This window comes from Grammomys surdaster, unplaced genomic scaffold, assembly GCF_004785775.1.
Source record: "Grammomys surdaster isolate TR1022 unplaced genomic scaffold, NIH_TR_1.0 253, whole genome shotgun sequence".
In the NCBI taxonomy this organism is placed as follows: Eukaryota; Metazoa; Chordata; class Mammalia; order Rodentia; family Muridae; genus Grammomys; species Grammomys surdaster.
Window position 1 is genome coordinate 298,572 of NW_021604694.1, and position 7,356 is coordinate 305,927.

The 7,356-nt window shown below is 47.8% G+C and overlaps 1 protein-coding gene across 1 annotated transcript in view; it reads right to left on the reverse strand.

Annotated features, from left to right (window-relative positions):
• The window catches only part of Mvp (major vault protein), a 28,499-nt gene that overhangs the window by 16,038 nt on the left and 5,105 nt on the right, over positions 1-7,356 (reverse strand). The gene's annotated exons all lie outside the window — the stretch shown is intronic.

A 7,356-nucleotide genomic window follows, 5' to 3' on the forward strand; every position in this document is an offset into this window, starting at 1 on the left:
CTAAGTCTAACTCCAGGGGTTCTTATGTCGGTGTTTGACCCCCTGGTGCTCATATATACACATATATATTTATATATATATATATATATATATACATTATATAAATAAATTACATAGGCAACTTATTTTATATGTGTGAATGTTTTGCCTGCATGTATGTACACTTTGTGTGGATCTGGGGCCCTGCAGGTGTCAGAAGAGGGTGTTAGAACCCCTGGAGTTAGACTTAGAGGTGACTGAGTCACCCAGTGTGGTGCTGGGACTCAGACTTGGGCCCTTTCCAAACACACTTCACATCTGAGCCATCTCTCAGGGCTCTTCCTCCTGCTCCTCCTTCTCTCCCTCCTCTTCTCCTACACCCTCCTCCCGCTCCGTCCCTACTTCTGAGACAGAATCTAGCTCCACAGCCCTGGCTGACTCTGAGTTCATGGTCTTCCTGCCTCAGTCTGTTGGAATGGAAAGCAGGCTTCCCCATACCTGCATCTCCTTTTCTTATCCCCATCTCAGACCTCACCTCTACAAAGAACTACTTACTTCAGTTTACCCACAGAAGCCAGAGGTACTGTCACCTTCCCCTCACTCCTGTCCACTCCCTCCACACACCTGTGGATCAAAGGTTCCCATTTCCTAAGGTGCACCAGGCAGCTAGGCCAAGCTGAGTGAGCAGATCACCCTAGGACATAAGTATGTGGCCTTGTCCCCCACACACTAGGGAGCCACGGCTCTGCAAAGCTTACTGGCTTTTGCAGGGTCAAGCAGCTTTTTATTCTACGAGTCAGGAAACCCTACCTGTATTCGGATGTCTGTTTGGACCCCTCTCCCTTCCTGTGCTCAAAGTAATCCTTAGGTGAACCTTCCAGAAGAGGCACCACCACAGAAAAGACCCAAGTGACCCTCCCATCGAAGCCGGTGGACTCCTAACACAGCAAAGCCCAGTGAAGGTGAAGAACCTTCACTGTTCCTAGCCTGTGGACGCTCTCAGCTCCCACTGTCAGAAGAAGCAAGAGCAGGATGGAGAAGAAAAGAGGGGTAAATGGTTTTGTATCTACCCAGTCCATTGTATCTACCTCTGAATCCTGGGTGGTTTCATTCAGTGCTCAGCTTGGTTGTGAATGTGACACACCCTTGGCACTGACCATGTGTATACCCAGCACCTCTTGGACTTTGGACGTGTCTATTCGAGTCAGAAAGAGGCAATCAAGTCTGTTAGGCAATGCAGAATTGCCTTCCTTCCTCCCTTCCTTCAGTGTGTGTGTGTGTGTGTGTGTGTGTGTGTGTGTGCAGAGGCCAGAAGAAAGCTTTGGATTTATAAGCAACAAGCGCTCTTAACTGCTGAGCCATCTCTCCAGCACCTGGAAATATTCCACATCTGTCGTTCCACATCTGTCTCGGGACTCGCCACATGTGATTCTACTGAATATCTGGAATGTGGTTGGTGGGTCTGAGAAAATAAATCGTTACTTTTTTGCTTCTTCGTTTTGTACAGACTTGTTATGTAGCCCAGACTGGTTTCAAACTCTCCACATTCTCACTTCAGTCTCCTGAGTGTGGGAGTTACAAGCATGTGCCACCATGCTTGAGCAAAGCAGTTTTGTTTTGACAGTGCTGATAATGTAACCTATTGGGCTCTCCTATTGGAGAGATGGCTCAGTGGTTAAGAACATTGTCTGTTCTTCTAGAGGTCCTGAGTTCAATTCCCAGCAACCACATGGTGCATCACAAGCATCTACACTGGGATCTGATCTCTTCTGGCATGCAGGTGTGCATGCAGATACAGCACTCATATACATAAAATAAATAAAATCCAGAAAGAGAGAGAATCTAACCTAAGGCCTTCCTTGCACATGGTGGGCAAGGGCACTGAGCTATGCTACATCCTGTCCTGAGTAGATTCTTGTCAACTTGACACAAGATAGACTCTAGTGTAATGCTAACAGCAGGTCCCCAAGACCTGGATGCCCCAGAGACAAGATGCTATGTGACCTTGCCCCCAAGTTATTTCTGATTGGTAAGTAAAGATGCCTACACCTGGGCAGAATTGAGATAGGTGGTACTTGGTGTTCCTAGCCTGCAGGGAGACTATGAGGAAGGAGGAGAAGAAGGTGAAGGAGGAGGAGGAGGATGACAAGGGTTAGGAGACAAGAAAGCAGAGCCCCGAGGGCTGGCCAACTGGAGTTAAGAGCAGCCCAGATGAAACATAGTAATAACTCAGGGTTATCTATAGGAAAGCAGATTCTAATAGCATAGAGGGTGAATAGATATCTACCCAGCTCCTGCGTCCAGCTTATTATAAATAGGTTGTGTGTGTCTTTTATCCAACAACTAAAAGGTTAAAGGTGAGGTAGAAACCACAGATTGGGATTAAATATTTCAACAACAAAGAAAGCTGTCATTGAGATTGTGCCTCCATCAGACTCCTTGTGGGCAAGCCTGTGGGGCATTTTCTTGATTGCTAATTAGTAGAGAAGGGCGCAGAGATAATTAGGGATGGAACTGTCCGCCCCCAACAGGTGGTCCTGGGTAGTTAAGAAAGTGGGTTAAGCAAGTCAGCAGGAGCAAGTCAGGAAGTAGCTCTCCTTCATGGCCCCTGCTTATTCAGTTCCTGCCTTGACTTCCTGGATGATGGCATCAACCCTGACCTATAAGATGCAATCAACTCTCTCCTCCCAAAGTTCTGTTTCCTCATCATGTTTTATCATGGCAATAGAAACCAAATTAAGCCACAACCCTAGGGAAAAAATTTACATTTAATTTCAGGTGCTAGCAATATGGCTCACCAGTACAACACCAGGTCATAGGCACAGTCCCCACATGGAGGAAAAACCCACTTAAAGTTTAATTCAAATAGGCCATTGTGGCTTTTTGATCCATTTTGCCATTGTGGATATTATAGCCCTAAGTAGCTCAGATAAAGACCGTGAGTCACTCAGGGTCACTCGATGTGACACTCAGGACTAGACCCCGATCCAAAGCCTGAAGCTTTTAAAAAAGTTTTATATCTTTTTTTGTTTGTTTGTTTTTTTGTTGTTTTGTTTTTCAAGACAGGGTTTCTCTGTGTAGTTCTGGCTGTCCTGGAACTCACTCTGTAGACCAGATTGGCCTCGAACTCAGGAATCCGCCTGCCTCTGCCTCCCAAGTGCTGGGATTAAAGGCGTGTGCCACCACCGCCCGGCTTAAAAAAGTTTTATTATTGTTGTTACTATTATTAATTGTTCTGGGAGAATTGAGGAGAGTACTTCACAAACACTAGACAAACTCTCTTTGTAGCTACATCTCCAGCTTGGTCCTTTCTTTCTCCAAAGGTAGTTAGAAACACTGGCAACATTGGTTAGGGACATGGATTCAGAAGGCTCGGGTTGGACCAGGGATGAGGCTCAGCTGGTAGATTGCTCTTGCCTGTCATGACCTGGGTTCAATTCCCAGCACCACAGCACTGGCCATCCCAGCACTCAGAAGGTCCAAGGGGAATATCTAAAGTTATCCTTAATTCCACAGCAAGCGCCGGGCGGTGGTGGCGCATGCCTTTAATCCCAGCACTTGGGAGGCAGAGGCAGGCAGATTTCTGAGTTTGAGGCCAGCCTGGTCTACAGAGTGAGTTCCAGGACAGCCAGGGCCACATAGAGAAACCCTGTCTCTAAAAACAAAACAACAACAACAACAAAAAAAAAAAACAAAAAAAAAATTCCACAGCAAGCTTGAGGCCAGACTCGAGACTCCATCTAAAGACAGAAAAAAAGAAAAACAAACAAACAAACAAAAGCAAAAAACAGAAGAAAAGGTTGTTTTTTGTTTGGGGTGTGTGTACAGGTGCAAGAAGTGGCCACATGTCAATCTTGGGTGTTCATCTCAGGTGACATCTACTTTTTTCTCTCCTCTCCTCTTCTCTCTTCTCTTCTCTTTTCCTTTCTTGGTTTTTCTTGGTTTTTCAAGACAGCATTTCTCTGTGTAGCTCTGACTGTCCTCAAATCAGAGATCAGCCTGCCTCTGCCTCTTGAGTGCTGGGAATAAGGGCACGCGCTACCACCACCCAGCATATTTTTTAAAAATTTTTGTTAAGTTTTATTAAGTGTGTGTGTGCCAGAGTGTGCCTGTGGAGGCCATGGGACAGACGCAGAGGCAGTCCTCTCCCTCCACATGTGGATCCCTGGGCCGAGCTCAGTGAGGCTTAGCAGCACCTTCGTCTCATGTCTCCTGTCCCACCTTGGCTTTTTTTCAGCCTCCCCCAAACACACAAACAAATAAACAAACAAAACCTCTCCGTAGGACCTGTGGCTTGCCAATTCCAGTAGGCTGGCTGGCCAGCAAGGTCCAGGGATTTGTCTGTCTTCACATCCCCAGTGGGGCTAAAATCACAGTTTAGATATTTTTTAGGATTTATTTTCTCTTATTTTATATGCATTGGTGTTTTGCCTGCATATATGTCTATGTGAAAATGTCAGATCCCCTGAAACGAGCTACAGACAATTGTGAGCTTCCATGCTGGGAACCGAACCTGGGAACTCTGGAAGAGCAGCCCAGCCTAGATGAGCCATCTCTCCACCACCACCACCACCACCCTTTTTTTTTTTAAGGTGCTGGGGGACTGAATTCAGGTCTCACTTGAATGACAAGCATTTTACCAGCTAAGCTATTTCCCTGGCCCAGTGCCTTTCTGCTAAGCCTCCCATGTTAGAGGGAGGAAACTTTGCTTGGGATGGTTAAGCACTGCCAACTTAACACTGTTCACAATCACCCAGGAGACGATCCTCAGGGCATGTATCTAAGGGAATTTTCTAGATTAGGTTTAACTGATGCGGGAAGACCCCGCCTAACCACCACTCAGTGGGCTTGCGGTTCACACTGAATCAAAAGGAGGAAGGTGAGGACCAGCATGCAGGTGTTTCCTGATAGCTGGTGGGTACAGTGTGACCCACAGCTCGGGGTCCTGCTGCCCTGTGATCAGGCATGCTGACTGCAACCTCAAATGGTGGAAAAATCAAGTCCTTCCTGAAGTTGCTCTTGTGTGGATTTTGTTTGGAAACACACAGAGCAGCAAATGCACTGCCTCTTTCTGTAACCCTGCAGCGGTGATCTGACCTGGATGCTTTCCTGAGTTCCCTTCTCACGTGAGGCTGACTTCCCTGATTCTCAGGAGGGGAGCTTTTCCAGGCTCAGAACTTGCCTTCTGACTTCCAGGCTCTGTCCTGTTGTCCTGTCCGTCCTGTGTCCCATCCCTCCCCTCCCCCTCAGCTGATCCCTCTGCTGCGTCCTCTGAGCCACTGTTGATCCGGCTTATCTTTATCTCTGTTCCAGTCGATCCATGACATGAAATGGAACCCTGTTCCAGGACAGCAACATTCAAGACTCTAAGATTGGTGCCACTTAAACCAGACCCTAACTTTTTTTTGTTTTCATTTTGTCTTGTTTTCTGTGTAGCTCTGGCTGTCCTGGAACTGGCTATGTAGACCAGGCAGGCCTTGAACTCAGAAATCTGTCTGCCTCTGCCTCTTGAGTGCTGAGATTAAAGTTGTGCACCACCACCACCAACCACTACCATTAGATTCCTGACTCTTTTTGGATGGATGACCTTAGACAAGTCCTTTGTTCTTCTATCTGCCTCCTCAATTACCAAACTGGGATGACTAATAGTCTTTTCCCAGCACTGTGATGACACGTTTGTAGAGAAAGCACCCAGAGCCAAACCTGGCTCTTCACCAGTACAATGTTTACTACTGAGAATAGACAGGGCCCAAGGCCCAATTTTCCTAACCCACTGGAGGGTGTGGTCAGGGCCTCCTTCCCCATCTGGCATTAGGGCTTAACCCTCACTTGTCTCCTGGTCAGGAAGGAGGTAAGCCTTTGTGCTAGAGGCGCAGTAAGCCAGAGGCTTCCCACAGTTGGGTACAGCGTCTCTCCGGGGGCTCCAAGGCAGGTTCATTGCAAGGGAGAAGCCAGGCCAGGAAACCAGATGGGACAAGAAGAAGGGCCTGTGAAGTCAGCAGGGTTTGGAGGCTCCACCCGGAAGAAGGGAACTATACAAGGTCTCTGAGGTGGGAGTAGACTCCAGGCACAGCCTCTATTGGCTCTACTCCCCAAGACTGAGGCCTCTCCACCATCTGTCACCCCAGCTGGGAACAGTCAGGGGGCCTGAGAGCCTCTCTCAGCTCAGTGACTCAGCAAGAGCCTTCCTCAAAGCTAATCAGGCTGGGTTCCGGCCTTGTTCTGAGGCCAGGCCCCTGCTTCAGTACAAGGGTCCCATTTCACTTCCCTGTCCACTCCCCTACCTCGCCCACAGCTCCTCTTCCACTAAGACTACCAGTCAAATTCCCTTGGAGCTTGCATTGCCCTTATGCCCCTGACACTTACGTCTCACACTCTGGCATCTTACTAGCTGATGTGTACCTCAAAGCCCTCAAAAGACATGGTATGCTAAGTGTGGTAGCACCTGCCTGTAATTTCAATATTTGGGAGACAGAGGTGGGAAGGACTCTGTGAGATGGCGGCCAGCCTGGTCTACATACTGAGTTACAGGCTAAGGAGGGCTACATAATGAGAGCTAGCCTCAACATAAAAGAATAAGCCAGTGGTAAAGGACCTATGATGCCTCAGGTCTGGCCCCGACTCTTGCCGGCTGCACCCCTCCCTCCTGCTTTGTGCTGAGCTCTGCTCCCTGCCACCTCTTGGGCACACGTCTGGTCTGGCCTGCTCACAAGGCTGAAAGTGGCAGGAGCCACAGCTAGTCCTCAAGTAGCAGCAGAAGCTGGGTTCAGCGTACTGTGCAAAGAGGGGTGTGTGGGCCAGGTGCAGCTTGGCAGACTGGTCTCCAGGACACAAAACAAAACAAAAACAGGCTAACAATCACAGTCTTTTTTTTTTTTTTTTTGAGACAGTGTCTCACTCTGTAGCCCAGGCTGGCCTTGCACAGCAATCTTTCTGCCTTAGTCTCCTGAGTCCTGGGAGTGAGCTGCTTCATCTGTCCTTTTCCTTTTTTTCTTTTCGAGATAGGATCTGGCTACAAAACCCTGGACAGAGGATTACTATGAAGTCCATGAAGGCCTTGAACTCAAAGCAAGCCTCCTGCCTCAATTTCCTGAGTGCTGGGAATATTGGCATGGGCCACCATGCTTGGCTTCCTTCCTTTTCTGGCAACTCAAAGGCAATATTGATGTATCAGCCAAAATCAATGAGCCATGACTCATCACATTTCGGAGATTTTTCAGAACCACCTTCGAATGTCTGGCATAGTGAATCTAAGTAGCCCGTGCCTGTTCCAGAGTGACCACACTGTGCATCTGGCCTGCAGCGAGGGCCTTTGTTTGTAAGGTATTATTGTCAGCATCATTATTTATTTATTTATTTATTTATTTATTTATTTAT